Genomic DNA, 24,883 nt, shown 5'->3' with positions numbered 1-24,883 from the left:
TCCACAGATCCTCTATCAAGTGAGAATCAATAAAAAAAAATTTGTATATCAAACATATTCAGCAAAAATCATTTCTGCCTTTTCAACTTAGTATGTCACAATGAGGATGGAACCCAGGGTCTCGTGAGCTATACTCCAGCTTCATGTTTACATACCCATGTAGGATTATACACACACACACACACACACACACACACCTCTATAGAGATGTTTTATTCTTTGAATCATTAATGTCATTATTTTGAACGTGGAGCCCAGCTCAGCTCATGAATCCCTAAGACCCAACTGTTCATCTGTACTTCCATAAATACATCTAACACTTGTTGAGCATGAAGGCTCCAACTGTCATGAAACCCCCCATGTCACTGATAAACCTGCCATCCTATCAGCACTCTGGGATGGGCTAAAATCTAAAAATGCAGCCCAATGGAAAGGCAAAGTGTGGGGATCAAAGGGCCTGTTGATACAACACCACATCCTTGGACAACAGAGACATCTGATAACCGTCAGAACCTCGGATCCTTTGGGCCTCACTCACATGCACCACACACGGAAAGTCATGCAAACGTGTGGGCAGGAAGAGCTGAATCCCTGCTGCTGTTATTAATTAGGGCCCTGGCGGCTGTACGTGGAGACTTGCGAGCCACAATCTGCTGACTGGCAGCTGTAATTGCCTTGGCCACACAGGGCGTGTCATAGCAAGAGCTTCTTAAAATAAGCTGGAGCTCGCAGTCAGCACATCTCCCCAGTAAGCCTCCCCAGCGTTGCTGGACTCTTGGCACTGTGGAATCATGGGCATTCCACAGCAGGGGAGCTGAGGGTGGCTGGAATCCTAAGCTGTTTAGTTACCTAGAATTCAAGGCTTGAGCCAGCATCCGCCTTTCTGGGGGCTACTGAGCCTATTCATGCAGCAGGTCAGGAGAGATTAGCCCTGGGCATGCGTCTCATGGCCCCTGGGTACAGCTGGACACATAGTCACACTCAGCAGCTGCTGCCGTTTTGGGGGATGGGCTGACTCACTGGGAATGGGGCTGAAGGGTATGGGGGTGCTGTACCAAATGCTCACACAGCCCTGAGGACGCAGCTCCAAGACCATGCTTAGCTTGGGCTCCCTTCTCAACTTAACTGCACTGTAGGGCAAGCATGCAGAGACGAGAGGACAGGGCTAGAGAACATGGATGTGCAGTCTGGCCTGGAAAAGCCCAACCACATCTTAACGTAGAACTCGGGGGAGGGGAGCACTGGGGGTAGAAATCATACAGACAAGCTGTAAAAAGACCAAGTTCAGAGAGAAGGCAGGTGCAGACACGCACATACGCTGGACGGGGGTGTGGAGTTATGGACCTTCATATTGTTATTGCTTGTTTAGGAAGATGAGAGGCTCTGGGAGAGTAAATAAGATTAAGCAGCTGTCGGGAGTGGGAGGCACCCAGAACCGAGGCCCCAGAGCCTGGGTGCACCTGCAGTTCCACACCACCTACCTGCACAGCCAAGGTCAGGAGTGTACCTACTTGAGGTTCCATTGGTGGCCCTACCTGAGCAAGCAGCACTGAGCCAGGTTTCAGACACAAAGGACCTGAAACTACATGCTATACACAGCTCTGTGAACACCAGACAAAAATGCCTGGAAAGGTGATCCTAAATTTCACTGTTACAGAGATCACCAAACAACCATGAGCAAAATCACTAAGGCTGTATAAAAGAACGGCCCCTGAAAACATCAAGCCCACGGCTCATTCCCAGACTCAACCAATCAGGGAGTTTACCATGATCATCAATTCCCACCACAAAAGGTAAACGGGATTCTGTGTGAAGGCTGACCTGAGCGCTAACAGCGGCACAGCAGAGCATCTCTTTGGGCCCCAAGGAAGCATCAGCTCCATCTGTCATCAGAGTGTTCCGCTGCGGGAAACTCAACTGCAGAAGACCCAGTGCACTTCCTTCTGCTCGGCTCAGTGTGAGAAAGGCACTGATGAGAAGCTTCTACTCCACGAGGATTACAGAGACACTGCCTCATCGTCCCTCCCCTGCCCCCTCCCACCACACATGGACGCACGCACGCACGCACTAGGCAGAATGCCAGAAGACTGCTACTCCAGTTCCCTGCACTAGGCAGGCAGCTGGAGCACAGATCACTGGGACACAGAGCTAAGGGTAGGAGTCTGCTCATCTCGAGGGCAGAATGCAGGCTGCTCAGACAGTTCATTTGCATCTTCCATAAGGTCTCAAGCATGAGTTCTTCATAAATCTTAATTGAATGGTACCAAGGCTTAAAAAAAGGGGGAATGCAAGAATGAACTGTAAAAATACTCTTCTCATTTTCTAGTTTAAACCAGAAAACCGCCCAATACAGTCAATACTCTAGCTGCTCCTATGAAAACACACAAACAGCACACAAAAGACCTAGAAAATGGTAAAGAGTAGGCTATTTCTCTGGCTGGCAGCCATGAATCATCCTGTTGTTATTTTTGTTAGTAACAGAATTTTTTAAATTTGAGTTTTTAGAAATTTTAATCACGTGTGTATGGGAGTGTGGGGGTTTGCGTGAGTACAGGGGTCGCAGAGGCCAGCACAGGACATCAGATCCTTTGGAGCTGGAGTTCCAGGAGGTAGAGAGCCACGGCCGATGTGCTAGGAACCAAACTCAAAATGCTGCAAGAGCGGTATGTGTTTTTAACCACTGAGCCACATCCCCAGTTCCAAATCAGAGAGATCTTCGAACGACAGTGATGTAGGAAAACAGCATGATATCTACCCCGCCTACGAGCCTAATCTCAGTCTGGCTCAGTTCTAAGCCCCTAAGAGGGTTTTATACGTATATGGTTATGATACCACAGGCAACCCCAGTGGTATCATAGAAACAGAAAGGGACCGTCCAACCCCAACAAGAGTGAGAGATGTGCTGGACTCTCTTGAGCTTCCTGTTGCACGCATAGCTACTAGCTCTCAACGTCACAACATGGTCAAGAATTCTACATGGAAAGCACACTAAGCTTCCAAGCTGGCTTCTCCTGCTAGAGGATGGAGAGGCCAGGGGCCCAGGAAGGTGGAGGAAGCAAGGCTACAGCTCCTCATCTGCACCAGCAGGGCCCACAGGCAGGAGAGCAAACAGCTCTGGTCCTCACTGAGCGCACCCCACTTTTGGGCAAAGTGCCACTGGTCGCCCTCTTGACAAGAGGGTTGAGAACCTCCATCTGGACACCCAGTGGCCATTAAGCAATGGAGACACTAATTGTCCCCAGCTTCTCACCATATGACAAAACGTGGGTCACACAAATTGCCAACTACGGCCTAAAGGCAGATGTGCCTAGCAGTCCTGGGCTACCTGTAGCCAGCGACTCCATTCTCTTCCAGACCACATACCAGGTCTGGCTGTCCCTGCAAGGCAGGGGCAGGGCTGGCAGCCACACCTTGCTGTCTTGGCCAGCCTTCACTGGACAAAGAACAGAAGGGGAAAAGTCGCTGGAATGTACCATCCTCGGGACTCCAAAAAGTTGAAAGAAACCAAAATCCCTACATGGCAGTTCAACATGCCCACGGAGTAAGAGGCAGTCACCGAAGGTGTGAGGGATGTGTGGCCATTCTCTGGCCAGTGTGTTCTGAATCAGAGCAATAGAGAGGAAGACAGCATGGCAGCCATCAGGAGAAGAATAAATGGTGCCATGATTTCCGGTCTCATGTGGTCTTGTCACCTCTGAGGTGACTATTTCAGCTCTGAGCAGCAGGGTCGGGAACCCATCCATCTTCCATGTACATCTGTGTCTAACGTTGTTAAGCTATATGGGCAACAAAGGCCATCTCATCTAAACGCTGGTGTGTCTAAGAATGACACAGAGAGCATCCTATTAGAAATGAAACATCAGTATGAGCACTGACCAGTTGCAATCTTGGTTGGCAACCAACCCAAAGGGGAACCTAGACCTCACCACTGTAGGCCTCTCTGGGCCTGGACTAAACACTAAAAGATGGCCATTATTCCCTCAGGCAAACAGCACCTTATGACGTAACTCTAGTTTGGAAAAGTAGTGCTGGAACTCATTTTCTTCATCTAGACAAAAGAAACGATGCTGCCAAACAAGCCTGGCTTACCCTAACCCTGCAAAGCTTCAGGGTTCTGAGCACCCTTCTCCTATAGACACAGTGTGCTGCCTAAGCTGCTAGTGTCTGAGGATGGGAGTGTAAGGTGCAAGATTCTGGGAGCTGCGCTAAAGCCACACCCAGGCCCCCTGCCTCCTTTTGTATCCGTTATCTCTTGGTTCCCATAGGTTCTCAAAGCCCTCATTTAAAATGTCTTAGCATTTGAGTATAATCTAGACACATCTTCCGCCCATAGTCTTAAAAGCCCCTCAAAGCAGAAGCTGTGAGATAGTGATTACTGTCTATGGAATAAGGACAAAGGAGAAGGGGCTCTAGGAATTCAGACCACTGTTTCTTCATTTCAACTTTTGATTGGTTGACTCTGTGGATGTGGAATCCGAAGCTACAAGAGCAACCGCTTAAACAGCAAGTTTTGAGCATTTCCCACGTACAAAGGACAGACATGTGGGAGCAGTCTGAAACCAGCCTCATTCTGAGGATGGAAATGAAGCAAGCAGAGCCGAAGAAAACTTTGCCCAGGAACTCGGGTTTCCAGAGACAAGGGAAGAAGCTCTATACATCTCCATCCAAGGTAAGCCTTCCATTCGGTGGCCCCTTTGTCTGACCACTGTCACCAGGCCCAGCCAGGCTGACAGGACCTCCCCTTCAGAAGCAGCCTGTGTGCCGACTGGTCACCATGTCTCTGTCGCCAAGGTTGTTTATCAAACACACATACAGCGCAGAATAACTTGTGTTGCATGATACAGGGGAGGTTCTGGGCGGGGAACCACAGGGAACGAAATACAGACAGGACATTCCCATTTCTTTGAGGACCACGACCACAGATGTCCTATCATCGCCACGTGAGATTCCTCCCCATCTCCTTACCTCACACACTGCCTCTCTCCCTCCCTCCCATCTCTGCAGTAATAGAGTTTGAATCCAGGGCCTTAGACCCACTGCAATTATTTTACCAAAGACCTCTATCCCAGCCAATTTTCCCTTTTTGTTTTGAGATAGCGTCTGACTAGACTGCCCAGATCGGCCTTAAACCTATCCTGCAGCTTAGGCAGCCGTTGAATTTACAGTTATTGCCTCAACACCCCACAGAGCTGGGACGACAGATCTGAGCCACCACGCCTACCTGTAAAATGTGGCTTTCCCACAAACAGGGAGAGGCATCCACAAAGTATTTCAAACAAGAAAGACGACCAACAAAAACAACAACAAGATGAAGCGGGTGGAGAGATAAAACAGCAGCTAATAAGCAGAACTGAGTACAGTACACCAGCCTGGAACTCCAACTCCAGGAGAATCGGACCTATGGTACACGCATGCAGACATGAACACCGACATATGATTAAAGAATAAAAACCACCTTTTAAAAAGATGAAAACATCTCTTCCCTTCCTGGCTGAAGACACTGGAAAGCACACACCTGTGCTCACACATATGTGAGGAATCAGGTGTGAAGAGAGATGCTGGCTCCAGACTTCAGAAGGCTCAGTGTCAAGAACCTAGGTACTCACCTTGCCCACTGGTCCCACCTCCAGTGGAAAGCTGACTGACACCAAGGAAACATAAGCCTCACATGTCTAAGAAGCTGTCTGGACTCTATTTCCTCTGTGCCCTGACTTCACTGGTCCCATGTTGTGGTTTTGTGACAGATTTGCTCAAAAAATAACTTTTCAAAGAAGCCTAATATATCTTCAATAGAGAACCTGTGCCCTGCCCCCAGCCACTGTGTGCACACGTGAGTGTGTGTGTGTGTGTGTGTATACTAAGCGTGCACTGACTTCCCGTTATAAACTAAATGTAGAGATCATTGCAATGCCCAGAGCTCAGAACGACTCAGCCCTTGGGTTCAGGGAGAATGAGAGATAGACGGGAGGTGGGCACATGGAAGGATCTATGAAGAGAAAGAAAGAGTAGGACTGTTCTAGCTGAACCAGGGGCTACAGGAATTCCCACCATCCCTCTCCTGCAACTGCTGTCCCTGTGACTCCAGGACAATGACGAAATCACCAAGCATTCACTAACCTGAAATGTGAAGCCCACATTACAGATGGAAACAGAAGCACAGGGCAGCTGAACTAATGTTAAACCATTATAAAAGGCCAGGTTGGGGGCTGAAGAGATGGCCTGGTGTTCCTGAGCAGAATGGTCCACAAGGTAGCTCACAACCGCTGGAACTCCAGGGGCTCCAACACCTTCTTAGGGCCTGCTTAGACACCAGGCACACTTGCATATGGTGCACACATATACATGAAGATTAAATACATACACACACACACACACACACAAGAAAGAAAAGGAAAAAATAAAGGCTAACTCAATACAGCATCAGAGTTAAGACCCACCATGTACTAGGAAAGCTGGGCCTCCTGTTTCCTTCAGATTGCATTCCAACCCCAACCAAACACAAAATCAGCAATTTAATTTTGGAAAGGAATGTTTTCTTTAGCTTCCACAGATAAAGTACCAAACTATGCTACATTCACACTCCTACACCCTCGGTCCCTGGAGACCAATCAGCATGCTGGGGTTTCCTCCCTAACTCTCAAGACAGCTCATCAAGCCAGGCCAGAACTCAGTATGCCAACGCATCTGTGCTGATGGTCAGTTTAGTGTCCCGCTGCCTGAGCTGAAGCTGTAGGTGTCTTTGTGCTCTCTCAGTGAATCAGCCTGAGTTCTGTTCCTGGCTTAGGCTCCTCGGTTCCCCACTATCATTGGGAGGCCTCCCTGGATCGTAAAGGCACAGGCAGCTTCTGCACATGGCTATCGCCCAACCATGTCTCCAGGCTGTCCTAAGTGGCTCACTTGAGGCTACTGAACTGAATCAATTCAACATCCAAATAGTGAGAGAAGTGGAGGCAGCCATGGGTCCTCATCAAGAAACCCTGGGAGCAACAGCCCTCCTAGGAAGGGGGAGAGCAGGAAGAAGGAAGAGGAAGAAAGACTGCTCACTGGCAGCCTGCTGGCTGGGCCTCTGAAAATTCTACTGGAGTGAGCACAGTCAGGCTCAAAGGCTTTAACTGTGGGACTCAAGCAAGGTAACACTGTGGGGATGCAATACTAGGATACAGGTCAGTGTGTTCAGGGAAGAGGAGGGCAGGCTGCAAATGGGCGTAAAGATGCTCTGGACCATGAGGAATTCCACCCTGACGGGTATTAGCTGGAGAATGTTCCTCACACATTAAGACTGCCATGGGCAGAGGCAGACGGAAGTGAGACTCGGGGCAATGGGCCCCACCTTGCTCTCTGGCTCCTCTTCCTCTTCTAACCTTCCTGATCCACTCCATCATCCCTCTTCTCCTTTGTTCCCCGGGTGAAAGGGTAAAATACTACTGGAGTGTCCATCATGATCCCCTCCTTCCCGTATCTCTGAAAGGGTAGAATGCCATTGCTGGGGTACCAAGCATGACCCTTTCTTTCTGTCTGCCCATATCCCTGAAAAGGGTAGGATCTCCTTCCTGGGGTAGCCAGCATGGGCCCTGCACCTCCCTTATGGCACAGAGCTTCTTTGTGGGGTTTCACTGAAGAAATATGTGTATACTTTAACTCCCTTCTTCATTTCCTGCAGTAATCATTCTGATTGGTCATGGCTTTGTGACTTCAGGTGAATCGCTCGTTCTCTCTGTGTCCCGTTTTCCATCTATGTAAGGCAGTGACCTAGAAAGAGGCACTGAGTAGCAGCCTCAGAGTCAACACCATGAGGGTGTGCTGCACATCAGCCCCGGAGGACAACCCAAACTCATGGAAGATGTCACTTCTGTGTCCCCCCGCATCCAGGGCCCTGAGCGAGGTGAGCAGAGTACTCCAGAGCATCTAAAGAAAAAGCCCACACTGGGAACTACACTGATGAATTGTTTCTTAAGATGTATCTATGAAGCCACAGATTAAGCGGCTGAAGAGATGGCTCAGGGATTCACGCAGCTGCTAATGTTGCAGAAGATCAGGATTCAGTTCCCAGCACCTATGTGACAGCACACAACTGTCCGTAACTCCAGTGTCAGGGGCTCCAACACCCCTTCTGGCTTCCGGGGGCACTACACGCACATTGTATACATACACACATGCAATACACATGTACATACACATTAACACCATAACACTTTAAAAGGAGCAAGAATTTACTTTATAATTTATCAAACAGTTCTATAAGTCAGTGACCCGATTCTAATCATCCCACCCCCAACCCCAGAGACTTTATAGCCAAGGTGACCTGTGACCTTTACAGATACGCACTTTGGTCAAACAGTTTTCTTCTGGGTGGCAAAAATCACAGGAGCAAAATGACTGGACAGTCACTGTGCCCCGACCACTTCACAGTACTGTGTCCTGTGAGGCTAGCAACCGCCCCCAAGGAATCCCAGATTCTCTCTGCTCACTCTCTGAGGTCATGAGAAATACAAACCACATCTGGCTTCCCAGGGGCAGGGCCAGAATGACCCAGTGACTCTTATGATGAATGTTTAGGAGCCCTGACTGTATCACCTGACTCTTCCTCCTTAGAGTTCCAGACATTTCTTCTTGACTTGCCAAGTCAGCTGACAGCCGAGCTACAGCATGTGCAATAAATGGACCCAGGAGTTTCCCAACGCACAGCACGGCTGATAGATGGGAGCAGCTGTGCAGAAGCATGTGTACTGCTGGCAGGACTGGCACTGATGGGGTATCAGGGTTCAATGTCTGGGCATGAGAGAGCCTATCACCAAGTCAGGTGGCCTGAAACCAAGGCTGTGCCAGAGTACAAGGTAGGGGTGAGTGCTGGCAGCTCTGGTGATGACCCAAAGGTACCTTCTTTCTTGGGGTCTGGTGGGGGCTCAGGTAAAAGAAGATCAATCTTCCACCATTAAAAGATGCTAAACCTGGAAACTTCCTGGTGTCGCCTTGCTAGTCACACATGCACAAGCCAGCCTTTGTTTTTTCCATGTATACATCTGTAAAGAGAGCGCCACTGACCTCTTGTTAGAACCAGCTTGGCTTTGACTTCTGCACTAGGGTCCTGCCTCTGTACTAATTAAATATTTCTTGGTTTGTACTGAATTATTTTCTATCACGGAGCAAGCAAGGAGTAAATAATTACTCTGTGCGTGCGTCTTATAAAATATCACCTCTACTCGACAGCATGCATTTTTTGTTGGGAGGATGAAATAAGTCCCTTTTCTCTTTTTAAAAAAACGCCGGGCTGTGGTGGCACACGCCCTTAATCCCAGCACCCAGGAGGCAGAGGCAAGGGGATCTCTGTGAGCTTGAGGCTAGTCTGGTCTACAAGAGCTAGTTCCAGGACAGGCTCCAGGCCACAGAGACCAAACCCTGTCTCAAAAAAAAAAAAAACCAAAACAAAAAAAAAAAAAAAAAAAAAACAAGAAGAAAGCAAAGTTTTGTATTGTAGAAGGCAGTGTCTAATTTCTCACCATAGGCAGAATCCCAGAAATAATTCGCTACACCATGATTCTCATTTTCTGAAGCCCCAAACACAAACCAACCTTCTAAATGGAAAGGTGTGAAAGCCAGGGGCAGAGGACACCAACAGGTGTCAGCAACGGGACACCAGAAGCCAACGGCCTTGGTGCTTGAACACAAGTACCTTGCAGGACACTGGAGACAACCAGGCAGGCCGGACAATCTTGGACAAATATAAATCAGCAAAGAAAGGAATGGAGGTGAATGCAGGAAGAGTTGCACACCAGCACACCTAGCCAGCAGTAAGCCACCACCCGGAAAGGGACTGTTGTGCCCTCACACTCTACTTCAGCCAGGAGCAGCTGGGGTGCCTGGAATCTAAGGCGCCTGACTTTTCCTGGGCAAGGCACCATAATGTGGCAGTAAAGGAGGGTTGTGAATCCCAGGGATCCGTGACGGCAGGTCCAAAATAGGACTAGGTGCCCCTCACCCCAGCTGCATATCCAAAACACATCCCCTCAACCCACAAAGGCTGGCCGCAGGGTTGCAGCACCCATCCTGATACCTTGTGACCCAGCTTTCTGAAGACATTTTAAACAGGAAATAGATTCAGGCCAAAAAAAAAAAGCCTCAGAGCCTCAGGAGAGGTACCTGGGCAGACCAGCCACAGAGCTGGTCAAAAGAGGTAAACATACACTTCAAAACAAACTTTCCACCTCAGACCACTCTGAATGTTTCCCTCAAAGACACAGGTATGACAGATTCCTCTGGAGAGCAAGCAGATAAAGGCATTCCTAGAACAGTCCTGCTGGATATGTCAAGAAGAAACTTAGGATCCTCTCCCTCATTCCACTACACAATTCCCGCAGCTCTGACCAGCATCATCTCCCCCTACAGAAGCGAGCTGGCAAGTCTCAGAGAACACAAGGCTGGATCTGAGGCACCTGGAGCCTCGCAAAAGCCACAAGCAGACGGACGCAGGCACACACTCAGTGCTTACCTTCCCTCTACACGCTCAACAGCTTGTCCAGGACAGAGAGCCGGGCCACTTCTGGGGGAAAATGCCTTCAGCAGCATCCCAGGGACCGCCTCCTTCCCCGGGCACCTAGCCTCCCGCTCCAGAGAGAGCAGAAAGTAAAAATCTCCTTGGCTGCGGGGACTTTGATTTTGTCCAAGAGGGCCCAAGCAATGTAAACACGAGGGCGGAGTTTACTGCAATCAGGTTTAGTGAAATTTGAACTCTACAGGCTGAAGGGCGGGGCCAGAAGCCCTCACTCTGCTCAGCGGCCAGCTGGGCCAGCTCCGGTACATTTTACAAACAAGTTATTCTTCTATTTGCTCTCTTTAAAGGATCCAGATAGAAAACCTCTGCAGGACATCCCCCTTGCTGGCACTGCTTGCCCTCCGTGCTCGTGTGGCAGAGAATAATGTCAGCATTAACTGTGGCACAGCGTACCTTTGTTGTTTCTATAGGAGATCCTTTTCCATCCCAGGCCACATTATATTCAACTTAGGTGGGCTTCAGCCAATGCCCTCCCACTCTGGCTGAAGTTGGTTGCAGCACAACCACGTGCCTCTATTCTAAACAGAGAATAGAGACACCACAACTAACAAGGAGAGCCCCTCCAAATCTACAAGGTTCCCCTTCTCAATGAGAGCCCTTACAAATGTCTTCAACCATTCAGCAAGGAAGGGAGACATGCCTGGGCTCTGAGTACAGGCAGAGGGCAAGATTTATCGACAATAAATCACCGGAGACCTCAACAGAAGCACACACAGCTTACAAGATCTCAAGATAAACTCGACTCACCCTCAGGGAGAAGGATCTCCTCCACGATAGGACATAATGCAGTTCTTGTGCAAGAAGCTCTGTTAAATGTGGAATTCAGGCGAGGGTATTGAGTAACACATCTTCCCAGCAAGGGAAGCAACACCATTGTTCCCATTCTACAAGAAAGGGCACTGCAATAAAGGCCAAGACTTACTAACCCCAGCCTGCTTTCCCTTCAAAGAATCCACATCAAAAGGAAAAAAGATTAGGAGATGTTTGAATAACCTAGCTCGGGGACTAAAATGAATGCCCATGTCCATTTAGAGCATTTGTGGCCTCCCTGAGTCAGAGCTAACTATGTTCAGCTACTGCTGGGCCAAGTCTTCTAGGGCACAAGAACCCTGAACATAAATCTTCAGGTCCGAAACCCGTTCAGGAAAAACAAGAGTTAGGATACCAATAACGAAGAGAACAACAACAACAAAAAAAATCGTTTATAGCAGCAGGGGTCTTTTTTTCTCATGGTGAGACTGAGATGATTTAGGGCTCAGGTTCGCCCTCTTTCTGTAGCGTCAGAGGGTGCTGATGACAACATTAGAAATGAGCTGCCCCAAGTCTTCACCCACCAGCGTCCACTTGGCCTCCAGTCCTGCTTGTCCGCTGCTTTGCCCACCAGACAGGTGTGCCCCAGTCCTCTCGGTTTCCGTACACTCCCCACTGGTGGGTTTTGATTACATGGGCCTGCTCAGGCTGTTAGCATTAGCTTCTCATGAAACAACATGGCCCATTGATGTTTTGCTGAAGTCTGGCCAGAAGGCAGCTCTGCAGTCCAGAGGGCTTTGAAATGCACCAAACCTTTGACCTTGGGAAGCTGCAATGCTATGCATGAAATCATATATCTAACGAAGAAAAGGCTGGAAAGAGCTTCTCAAATATCTCTGAAAGTGGTTGAGCAAGTGGACAGGAGACCTGCAGGAGGTTTAGTGTGATTTCTGTCTGGGACTCCAGAAAGGGAGACGGCACTTCAAAAAGATAATAAAAGATGTGAAAATTGGAAGGGAAAAAAAAGTAACTTATTATATTAGAGGGGTAATAATATCCTAACGACAACACATACAAAAGAATGCTCATAGCAACATTATCCATAACTGTATAGGAGTGGTGACAACCCAAATGTACAGGAACTGATGACTTCAATATGACCTACAATGGAACATCAGTCATGAGAAGGAATGAAGCACACAGAGATGAACCATGAAAACTTGGGACAGGCAGAGTGAGTCAGAGGAATGAATGGTTCCATTGATGTGAAATGCCAAGAACAGGATACTCCGGAGAAAGAACTAATGGTTTTCAGGAACCAGAGAGAGCAGAATCAGAAATGACGGTTAATGTGTAAGGCTCCATTTGGGGATGATAGGACTGTTCTAGACCTAGATAATAAGGAAGCATCTTCTGGAGAAAGTTCTCACCCTTCCAAGTAGAACTATCAAGTTCCCCAGCATTCTGATCCCTTTGGCCCCTTATTTTTCTGCTGCCCTCTTCAACTGGTCTTCTCGAGACTGTCTCTCCTGAGTTAGCCTCCCTGCATCCTACATCCCTGAGCCAAAAGATCCCACTGCAATGCCCTTCCACTCACTGGTCAAACCCAAGTCTCCCTGGAGCTCTCCTAGGCAGCTCTACACCCAAGTCCGTGCCTCTCCACAACTGCCCCAATTCAGGACTCACCCATCCAACTTCAGGGTACCCTGCTCTCCAGCCAAGGTCACCTGGCCTTTCCTGGTCCTGACCAGTCCTATGCCCATATCCATGATCAGCTTTGGCCTAAGCTCACCTATCACAGGTAACTGTGATAAAATCATGGCTTCTCCTCCTGGGGTGTTCATTTGATTGGGTCCCTGGCTCTGTCTCTCTAGACTTCAGCTTGATCATAACGTTACTGATGACATAATCTTGACTTATTACCAAAGTGAAGTTCCTCCAACATGGTGGCCAATGCCTCCTTCCCACATTCCTGGGAGGGTCCAGATAGCTCTTCTCTATATTCACCACCATGGACAGTTTCATGTACATCAGGTTCTTCCCTCAGCATGGTGCAGATAGAGCCAATGCAGATTTAATTCCAGCCCCACATTCAGACCAAGGGTAACATAAACCCCTGGGACTTCTTTCCCTCACTCATTCAGACCCGGGGGCACTGCTGTTTCAATGGTATACACACTGGTGTATACACCCCTAAGATCACAGGGGGTCCTACCTTGAGGGTTTACAGCATTGGTACATGATGCTGACTCTCAGCATCCTCCACTGTCACTGGCAACACCTCTAAGCCTTCCTGGCTTTGAGGCTCCCACCCACTTGTCAGCCGCTTCCAACAGAAAACATTTCCTTCCTCCATGGGTCAAGAAAGGCAACAGTGTAGGCGCTCATTCCCGGTGCTCTATTCCATGCCAACTACCAGACCTCAAGTCCCCTGTATTGAACATACGAGTGCATGCTCAAGTGCACTCACACACACCACACACACACACACACACACACACACACAGTCTCTTCTATTTCCCGCCTCTACCCATGTGCTCTCTGTCCAGCGCACATCAAAGGCTGGAGCGTCACACAGCCTTCTGACTAGGCCTGATCTAGGACGCACCAATGAGCTGTCTGACCCGTTGGGGTGTGGTCAGAATGAAACGTGCTATTCACTCCAAACAGTGAGTTCTGAGAGCAACACTCAGTAGCCATTACACGTGGCCTTCTGCGTGGGCCATGAGTATGTGCTCCAGCTTTGTCTCTAACACCGAGCACTGAAATACTAAAAGGGAGAGAGACACACTGTGTCCAAAGCCCAGACAAACCTGCCTCATGAGCACATAGACTTGTGGGCTTTCCTTAATCAGCTCCCCAGAAACTGACCACTCCACCTTTGCTCTGCGGATGGCCCAGTCTTGTGATGTGTAGGCAGAGTGACAGAAGCTTTTATGTACAACAGCGAATGAACCCAGTGCTGAGAGGATGGTTTCCTCACGGCCCCTGCTCTCACTCAGAGCAGCCATCGCTGGGTAGCTCCTCTTCCTCATTCTCCCTTCCCAACACAAGAGCCCAGCGGTATCATAAAAGTGGTGGGACCTGCTCCTAGTCCACAGGCAGTGTGGGTATGACACCACCAAGGGCAACTAAAAGTTTAGCCACTGGGCCTAACGTCACAGAGAGTAGCAGGTTCCAGGTAAAACGTCAGCTCAGTGGCAAAAGTGAACATGACCAAGTTTTCATACTCTGGTTTTCTAAGAATGTTACCACCATCAATTCCTCATTTTTTCAGTTTTCCATAAGGAAGTTTCAAAGAACATAATGTCACCTGTCCTTGCTAGCAACACCTTACTATGTGTAAAGAAAACCCAGGCTCATTTTCACTCCTGTGGAATTCACTTCTTGTAGATCAGTGTCTAGCCCATCTGGGACATGCCAAACGATGGGAGGGACAAGCAAAAGAGAATTTCCAAGGCTCCCTCCTATGTCTAAAGGACCTGCTTTCCGCTCCTGGGGCCTGTAACTTCCTCTGGCTTTTGGTTTACCCCTCAGGGGCCTTCATTACTGAAGCCGTAGCTTCTAATCTCAGCCTCCGTACCTGCCTGGCTCTATCACCACTCTCTTCTGACTTAGACATCAGTCAGATCTTTCTAACTTGTTCCGCTCATCCTTGGTTCACACAGCAAAGGGACCCCCACCTGTCTTCCTGCCCTGATTAAGGCTTCCATGCTAGCTCTTCTTAGAGGTGCAGGAGATTCTACAAGGACATCAGTGTACAGAAGCCATATCCCAGGGGGTCTCAGAACTCTGCTTGAGCACTAAGGAGCATTCTCCACATAGTGCAGCCCCCAAGGGAGAGAGGAAAACTATATGTAGGAATAGACCTTTCATCTACAAAGGTAGCCAAAGCTCGTCCAAGTCACAGTGTAAACCAAGGAGGTCTGAGGGTTCCTGGATGCCCTCTCCTTTTACATAACACCACATGCTGTCATTATACCAGCTGATACCCTGATTCTCCAAGAAGATTTCTGGTATATAAAAAGAAGAAAAAAAAAACAAAACACAACACAACCTAGTTCAAGTGCAGAGCACATTCCCTGCCTTGACCTCTCCTTCTGTTCTCATGCCCCGCCCTTCACAGGATTCACAAGAATGAAATTACTTTTATTCTGCCCTGGGACCTACAGGGTAAAGGCAAGACTGTTTAAATGTTGCAGTGTGTATCTGATTTCAAAGGTCTTGTATATGAAAATTTAAAAACAATTTCAATTAGGAGTGATCTAATGTTGGAGGTCCTTCTGTATATGTGTTGCTTTTATTGGTTAATGAATAAAGCTGTTTTGGCCATTGGCTGAGCAGAGTAAAGTCAGGCAGGAAATCCGATCAGAAACAGAGTGAGAGTAAATGGAGTCAGAGATGCCATGTGGCTGCCAAAGGAGGCAGATGCCGCCTAGCTGCCCAAGAAGAAAGAGGTAATAAACCACGAGTCTCGCGGTAAAATATAAATAATAGAAATGGTTTAAGATGTAAGAGCTGGCTAGAAATACGCCTAAGATATCAGCCAGACAGTGTTGTGATTAATACACTTTCTGTGAGATTATTTGGATCCGGGCAGTCAGGTACGAGCAAACAGTCTCCGCTTACAGCGATCAGAAAAAGGCACACCGGATGGTAGCTTCCAACTGCTGAAGGCTGAGCTAGAAATAGGACTTCAAATAAAATTTTCCACAAAAACCTAATATGAAGACTATAAGGAAATAAAGGTAGGAGCAGAGACTAGGGAGGGTTTTGGTAGGAGGGGGCATGAAGAGAGGACCCAGAAGTACCAACACGGAGTCCGGAAGCTGCATAAAGTCAGAAGGTACTGACCCTGAAAATGTCACTGTTCCAAAACAGCGCTCCACCACAATCATCAGGTGACAAGCTTAGAAAGTGAACACACATGTAGGCAGATTCTCCCAGTCCAGAGCTGCAGGATACAGGTGGATGGAGGTCCCACTCTGACTAGGCAAGACCAGGTGAGGGATGCGTGACTACACAGAGGACCTAATGAGGACTGCTCCAGCTGAACTTTTTCTTCTTTTACAAGCCCTTCCCTTAAAATGCTCCCACAGACAAACTCCTCAATTTGTGGCATTTCTGAAAGAGAAAGTGCAGGACACAGCACCATGGGTTTGACTGCAGTCCTGTCTTGGTACTTTTTAAGCCTCCAAGAGAAGAGAGGGTTGCGCGAGTCTTCCTTCACCTTTCAGTCAAACGTGAGAGAGGGAAGTAGCGTGTGCGTGGGTGGGGGAGGGCAGCGATCAGACACACAGGAGGAAGGAGAAGCTGCTTTCCACTGGACACAGCTTGCTCTCTCTACTGTTTTACATCCCAGTAAGCTAGTATCGTAGTCGAATTTTTTTCCTGGACTTGGCAGAAATGAGAAACGCAACCTCAGACTTTGTAGAAATAAAGTTTAAATCCCACCTCTTCCTGGCATTGAGAGGTAAGGTGTTCCCAGGGAGGCCACAGTAGAGAGCCAGGCAGGTGGGACTGGAACATCCCTGTGAAGCCATCTGTAGCTCCTGGCAGGAAACAGCGGGAGAAACGTTTACAGCACCAGGGTTTCCTGCACACACTTCACACAGAATGTGAAGCTGCAAGCCTCCTGGGGTGATAGAGGAGCTGTGTAGAGGGAGCCACACCCGGGCTCACATCTCAGCAAAAACAGCAACAAAGCAAGAACTAAGCTCGGAGGCCGCGGGTGAGACTGGAGTGCAAAGTTCCCCAGTTCAGGGCACGGAATACAGGGCGAAGGCCGATAACTGTGTGTGCACTAAGAGGGTGAGGTCACAGGAGAAAGTCGGAGGCCCTGAGCATCGATGAGGTGAGGGCAGGAAAGTGGCATGAGAGGGACCACACGTGGCTGCTGAGACTCTACAAAGACGGTGACTGCGCCGGCACAGACAAACCAGCCAGCTTCATCACCTGCCAAACATGCACGGCACCCCAAGTCTACGTCCTCCTGGGAGGGAGACACGCAGGCTGGAGACTGAGAACTGAGAACAAAGGTCAAGTCCACTCAAATCTCAGTGCCACCATTCACAATCCCGGGGTGACACTTAGCTCCTGGCGCCGTCACTGGAACACTCACAAGGTCGGTTCATACAACACTACAGGATGATGTACATTTTGAGACAGTTTCTCTAGTACCACTCAGGAATATAATATATTATGTGTGTATATACATTATATAGTAATATAGTATGTATATATATATATTATACAGTAGTATAATATATTATGCATATATTATATAGTAATAGCATGTATATATTATATAGTAACATGATATGTTATGTATATATTATATAATAATATATTATGTATATGTATTATATAACATAATGATAATAATATTCTTGATGGGATGGCAGGCAAGGGCCTGGCCCTTGTCCTTTGGCAGTCTCAACAGCACACTTCCTTCTAATAGGTCACATCTATTTTCATAAGTCAATAGTCCATGATTGGATTGTGGCTCTGAACACAGAGCAGAGGCTTCTCAGGGCTCCAAGAGCAGTTGAGAGCCACTGCCCTCTGACCTGTCACACTGCACTGTGTGTCTAAAATCCCACTCAGGTGTTAGACCACGGGGTCAATGAAAGGAGGCCTCGCGGGCTTGGGGGACAGCGGTGTGGAGTCTTGATTCACAGACAATAGGAGAAAGAGAATCTCTTCATCCATACGCATCTTTATCCCTTAAGAGTGTATAAGGTTACCATGAGGTGCTTGTCAGAAAGGGCTGAGTTTATATTAAGAAAGCTCTCAACATTAAAAAAAAAGAGTCACTTGTGTTAAGCATAAACAGAAAGAGAATATTTTGAAGGCAGACTTTTCACACATGATTCTGATTCAAACACAGAAAAGTGTGAAGCACTAATAGGCATGAGGTTCCTGCCATGATCTGGGCTAGGATATGAACTGTCCCCACTGGCTTAAGTTTGACTCAATTCACATTCATCTCCCTGTCTTGGAGGCTGGTGAGCCTATGGGTGGTGAGACTAGATGGACAGGAGTAGCTCACCAGAGGCAAGTCTTTAAAGGCTCTACCTGCCCTGGTTCCCATCTGTAATTTTTGCTTCTTGTCGGATGCCATGGAATAGCCTCATGCATACCGTGATCACCAACCTTCCTGCCATAAGGGGCTGAAATGAAATCTCTCTGCAAGTGTGAGATAAAGTAAGCCTCAAGGGCTTTAAGCTGCCTCTGCTAGGTATTTTATCACAGGAATAAGAAAAGCTAACGGACCATTAGCCTGATAGGAAAGTTCTTCTGTGGGGTCATCGGCCCTATTTCACTTCAGGCTGGTGCCGTCCTTGTTACGAACCATGGCGGCAGAAGATGGCTGCTCCGTAATGCACACATAGTCCTCATTTGCTTCTCAACACCTCTGCTTGCCTCAATGTCTTTGTAGAGTTACATTGGCTATGGTTAGCTACAGCACACACCCCATCACAGTGATATTTCCAGCAGGTGTTATGACCTGGCAAATCTCGCCATTGATGGCAAATCTATGCAACAGAAAGAAGATCAAGAGAAAGTCTCCTATCAGTCAACCATTCACGGAATAGCTTCTGTAGCCAACACCAGGAGAAGAAGAAACGTGTCTAGAGATGCTAGCCAAGAGCATCCCACCCTACTAAAATTAGGAACTGCTCAGGAGGGACCCCATGACTCAAAGTAGTTAACAGAAGCATAGCCATGGTGTGGCAGACAGGCAAGCTCCAGTGGGTCCCTCCTTCCAGCAGCTGTCAAAACTTGCTTTGCTTTTCCCAATCTTAATACCCTAAATCCCCCATCCAAATGGCTGCAACTTGACACAGCATGTTCACGGCCCTGCGTACGGCATGGCCAGCGCTTCTTGACCCAACTTGTTCTGATCACTGGCCCATATTAAGAGACTGATGAAATATTCTGAGACGTGGATATGGCCATTTTAGGACTGAAGGTTACTGTGATGAGAGTGGAGAATCTAAATCCCCTTTGGCCTTCCTGTCTGCTCCACAGCCGCAGAGGGAGCTCTTGCACAATGATAGTTGTTTGGGAAGCCAAGCCTGAGCACCCAGAACAGAAGGCACCCCCTTAAAGTGTCAGAGTCCAGACCTGGATATGTCCTCACACTTCTCACCCCTAGACTGGTAAATGGTGTGATCAGAAAGCTAGGTCCGTGTAGGGAACCAAGGGCTTGGAATTCTTAAGTGCAACCCAGCCACTCCTGAGTCTTCCTTTCCCCTCATCCTTGTTTGACCTGTGGTGACCTTATCCATGCACTTCTGAGGGCCTGAAGCTCCCATGCTCCAGGCCGAGAGCTGCACCAATCCAGGCCTCACTCTCTATTCTTGATCAGGAAGTTCTATAAGCCCCTCCTCTAGCTGCCCTGCCCTCTGGACTGTAATGCCTGTGGGGCATCCTCTGGATCACCCTAGGTTTCCAAGCCCATGGTTCTTCCAGTCTCACTGCCAAGTAAAAGGGAGACATGCCACAGTGTTATGACACTTCAGATCAGGCCCACGCCTTGTCCTAAAGTTGCCACCAGCACCTACTGGCGGGACTTCACACCCTGTCCCCACCTGATGGAGTAACCACTCTCTTTGTTTTTTACTAATCTTTGGCACTCCAAATTCCAACCCACGGCACACCCTCCAGGACTACTGATGGATATGATATTCAATCAGCCCATAGTGTCTGCAGGTTCTGAAACCAGGGACTCCACAAATCAGAGATCAAAACAAATACTTTTAAAAAATGAATCTGCTTTGAACATAAAGTTTTTTTGTGTGTGCCCCTTGCTCCAAAGAATGCGGGATAACAATGGCTCGCACAGGGTTCATATTATGGTAGGCACTGTAAGAAACCCTGATATGGTTAAACATATGGAAGGATGTGTAGATTACATGCAAATATTATCTCACTTCAAAGAAGGAGACTTGTGAATCCATGTATTCAAACATCTCAGGTAGCCCTGGAGTCACTTCCTGCCAATACTGAAGGAGGATTGTCCATATGATGTATGCTGATGTGAAGGTACAGACCAAAATAGTTCCTCACAGAGCTAGGGGAAGCTATGTCTAGTACCACCTAGGTATTTCACAGATGTAAAGCTAGAACACAATCACAGCTCGTCTGAGCAAACACACACATCCCCCAGAAGGGATTGTGGTCAGTGGTGCTGACCCTGTGGGAACTTAAGTGGGAGGTGTCATGACTTTACTGAGAGCCACACACACAGCGATGGAGGGTTTGAAGTCCAATGATGGAAGAGGAAAAGCAAGTCAGACTACTCACGTAAGAAAAGAGTGGATGAGAGGAGCAAGGACAGAACTCTAGGAACAGCGGCCCTCACAGTACACCATCCATGCTGGGACAAGGTGGGACTGTAAACCTTCCCATATGAGGCCATCAATGGAGAAAGATTTGTGTGTGTGTGTGTGTGTGTGTGTGTGTGTGTGTGTGTGTGTGTGTGTGTGTGTCACATGATCCAGCCTGTCTACTGTTTGCAAGCTGGGTACATACAAATGCAGAGGTCATGAGCTGCTCCAAGACCTTTTCTTAGCCCATCACTGCCAAGCTGATTTTGCTTCTTCCAGCCAGGTAAGAAATCCCCATTTGCTTCTGGATGATGAGAATACAATCCATCCAGTGATGTCCAACGCCACACAAGTGTCACACAGAAAGGCAGACAGTGCTCGGTCCCACATAACCATGAACATAACACAACTCACTTAGTGTACCAATCATCACCAGCAGTAAAATCCAGGAGGTTCCCAGGGCCCTTGAAGCTCCTATCTTCTCACTTTTCCTGGGAACTATTGCTCCCTTTATATCTCTAAGAGGGGCTCGCAGCTTCTTAGGAAGATGAAATAACACAGCCAAGCTTACTAAAGGCTTCCATACCCATACCAAGAGTTTCTTGGCACCATGCCACACCAGAACATTTTTCCCTGTCCTAAGTGATAATGAGGACCCTTGAGAGGCCAATGGCCCTACAGCTCACTAGCATAGCAGACCACTGTCCACCCATGAGGCATGAGGACAAAAATAACTAACAGCGCTATACTGGAGGTGGGGCACCCTGGAACAGATTCAGGGTCTGGCTCTTTTCTTAGTATGAAAAGTGGGGCATCAGGCTCAGACATAAAAGAAAGAGCTTTCCTAACATGAGCCCTGATGAAGGCAGCTGTAGAGGGCTCATTTCAGGGCAGCGGGAGCTTCTAGAGATAAATGCAGCTTAAGCCAATATTTCAGTTCTTTCTTTTTTTAGGACCAGTAGAAACTAGAGGCAGGGGTAGTGGTAAAAGGGAGCATTGTAATACCCCATTTTTCAGCTAAAAGAAAATGTTTCAAAGGTTGCCAAGTTTCCCTTTGCTCCTCAAAGCTCCGACAGCTGTCAGGACTAATGCCGCTTGAGGCTTGGTCCCTGGCAAGAGCAGCTGAGATTTCGCTTTCTGCCCGCCAAGGTGGTGGCTTTGTCCAGGAACCCAAGCCAGGGATTGCAGAACCCTGACAAGAGCCAGGGACTGCCTGGAGTTAGACAGAGACCAGCCTCACTGCCTGAGAGGTGCTGAGGAGGATTGGAGCACTGAGGGAGAGGACTCACTTTACAGCTACAGGAATAAATCTTTCTATTCTGTGCTAGCCTGGGTCTTGGGTACAACAATGAAGACACAGAGGACACACTGGGTGACAGTGATAGGATCAGGTGCACTATGGTGACCTGTCTAATGCAACTGAACATGGGAAAGCAAGGAGAGAAACTGCTCACAGACGCATGCTCATGCAGGTGAGCTAAGCAGAAAGCCAAGGCTATAAAAGTGCCGGGGCTAGCCCCAGTATGAACCTCTTACGTGCTATTTTTAAATGAAGCCTAAAGCATAGCAATGTCAAGAGCTTTATCTACAGGCGGTAACACCAGTAAAACTTTCTTCAATGATAATCAGCATTTTTGCAAAAGCACAAATGAATAAATACAAATTGATTCCAAGAGAAAAATGGAACTCCTTCTGATCCTTTCTCCTGTTCCTGTCCCTTAACTCAATTTCTTAAACTTAACTTGAGCATTGGTATAGCCCACTGATAACAGAGGTGCATGACCTTAAAGCATTGCTCCCGGTGGACCCCAAACCAAGAGAATCTGTGATATGTGAGGCAGGATAATTTTCATTAGAGCATGTGCCATTCTTCAAGGGCCTGAGCTAACTGTAGCCAGGTGCTACTCAAAAACAATGAGGTCAACTACTAACTGTGTGTGCATACTTACTCACATACAACTACTGTGTGTGCATACTTACTTACATACAACTACTGTGTGTGCATGCTTACTTACATACAACTACTGTGTGTGCATACTTACTTATATACAACTACTGTGTGTGCATACTTACTTATATGCAACTACTGTGTGTGCATGCTTACTTATACGCAACTACTGTGTGTGCATGCTTACTTATATACAACTACTGTGTGTGCATACTTACTTATATACAACTATTGTGTGTGCATATTTAATCCAGCTCCTTGCCTACTCAGGCCCAGAACCAACCAACTCAGAGGATTTCAATCATGTCCTTCCAGGTAGACCACCCACCTGTGAAGCCCCAGAACTTCTAACCACACAACCTACTACAAGCAGTCCCCTGCCCCGATCATGCTGCCTTACTTGGGAGACACTGAGAGAAAGATTACCCTAAGGGGAGCTGTCAGAATAGACAGCTAAAGATTAAATCGTTTCTCTGATAATTCATTCAACAAACACATCAAATATCTATTAGAGTTTGAATGCCTGTGGGCCTCCAAAATCCCGTATGTTGAATCCCATCATCCAGACAATGGCATTAACAGGTGATTAAGCCTCGAAGGGACCCTTGTGATGGGACTAGTGCCCTTATCAAAGAGACTGTAGGAAGCTCTCCTACCATCTTCCTGCCATGAAGACACAGCAAGAGGGCAACGTTATACAACCAGACCTAAGCTAAATGCCACCTTTGTGGGCTCGCTGATCCCCATTTCCAGCCCCCAGGGCTGTGTATGACACAAAGCTCTGATATTCTGTTACCACATCTGACAGACTGAAAGAGTAGCAAGGTGCTCCCAGCAGGCACCTATCAGCTTTCTGTGGGTCTCTGACTGTTGCCTCTGGCTCTACCAGCCAAGAAGGAGGGGTCTGGTAGAGGAAGCCGTCTCTGTCTGTCTTTAAAGGCTGTATCCTCTCCTCAGCTTTTTCCTCTTTTTCTACCTCTACCTCCCTGATGTCAGGCCAAGAGCTCTGCCACACCCTTCTTCTAATGATGCATTTGTCACAGCCAAAAGTGATGCAGACAAGGTGATCTTGGACTGAAATCTCTGATATCACAAGCCCTTCATCCTTTAAACTGAGCCTTTGGACACTGACTCTCGGGGCACCCTGACCGTCAGAGTGCTCCATCTACATGTAAGTAACTTGACTTCCATCATATAATGAACGACATCTCCACGACTCCAGAAAGACTTCTTGACCACATCCCCCTGGTCTTTGGCAGCCGGTATGTATAGCAACCTACATCACTGCTTGGCTCCCTGGTCTAATCTAGCCAGTGGTTTGCCTGGCCACCACCCCCACTCCCTCCCAGTACTGATGGTATTCCATTCCATTCTCCAAAGCGTCCCTTACTCTTACTGCAGGGGGCTACCCCGTCACTCTTCTCCAGTGGAAGGCAGAAGAAGCTTGGCTGATGGGGAAAAGCTGTGCCACACACTATCAGACATCAACAGGACAGACCCTCAGGGGCAAGGCTGACAATCCTGTAGGAACACTCTTAACAGGGAACTCTCAACAATTCCTATGTACAGCACGGGTCTTTGAGACACAGTGCAAAGTTTTCTGAACGTGGTCAGCTGTAATTGCTTTCTGTGCCGGCACCTGAAGGATTAGGCTTCTGGATGGTTCACGCTGTGAGGACACGTAGAGAAAGGTTCGCCGTGTCCACACCTGCCTGCTCATATCCAGATTTCACCTGTTTCAATGCCCAGAGCGCCCACCCTTCACCTCAGGCACAACTTACGATCCAGATGGCTTTGACACCCCAGCAATTCCTTCTGATGAAATTTCACCCTCTGCCGCACAGAAAGCCATGTGAGTTCCCCAGCACAAGCAGAGGGACACAGAATTGGTGTCTCTAGCACTGGCCATCTGCCCAGGTCTGGAAGCCCAGTGACTGACAAGCCTGTGATGCTGGGGTGGGTCATTCCAGACACTGCTGTTTGGTCCCTGACATCAGGATATATCTAACTTGACAAAAATTACTCCAATTTTCTTTCTCCCAGCAGGTCTGATTCTCGGTCAAGTAGTTTAAACATATAAAAGACTAAGCCAGAGAGATGTCCAATTGGTCGTTGGTGGCCCCTCCACATAGCCACTTACTGGCTACTTCAATATATGGCTCTATGGTTCTAATCTAACCAATGGTTTGCCTGGTTAACATCTCCTGTGCCCTTCCAGGCCCAGGACTAGGGCTTTGATTAGTGCCACCAAGACTGACAACCAGAGTTTGATCCCGAGAGTGCATGTAATAGAAAGAAAAA

General features: G+C 48.0%; 1 protein-coding gene across 4 annotated transcripts in view; it reads right to left on the bottom strand.

Moving 5' to 3' along the window:
• Tns3 (tensin 3) overlaps positions 1 to 24,883 on the bottom strand; it is a 233,147-nt gene that overhangs the window by 65,830 nt on the left and 142,434 nt on the right. The window lies entirely within an intron of this gene.

The sequence above is a fragment of the Chionomys nivalis genome, chromosome 6 (assembly GCF_950005125.1).
Source record: "Chionomys nivalis chromosome 6, mChiNiv1.1, whole genome shotgun sequence".
NCBI lineage: Eukaryota > Metazoa > Chordata > Mammalia > Rodentia > Cricetidae > Chionomys > Chionomys nivalis.
This window is presented reverse-complemented; position numbering and strand designations above follow the sequence as displayed.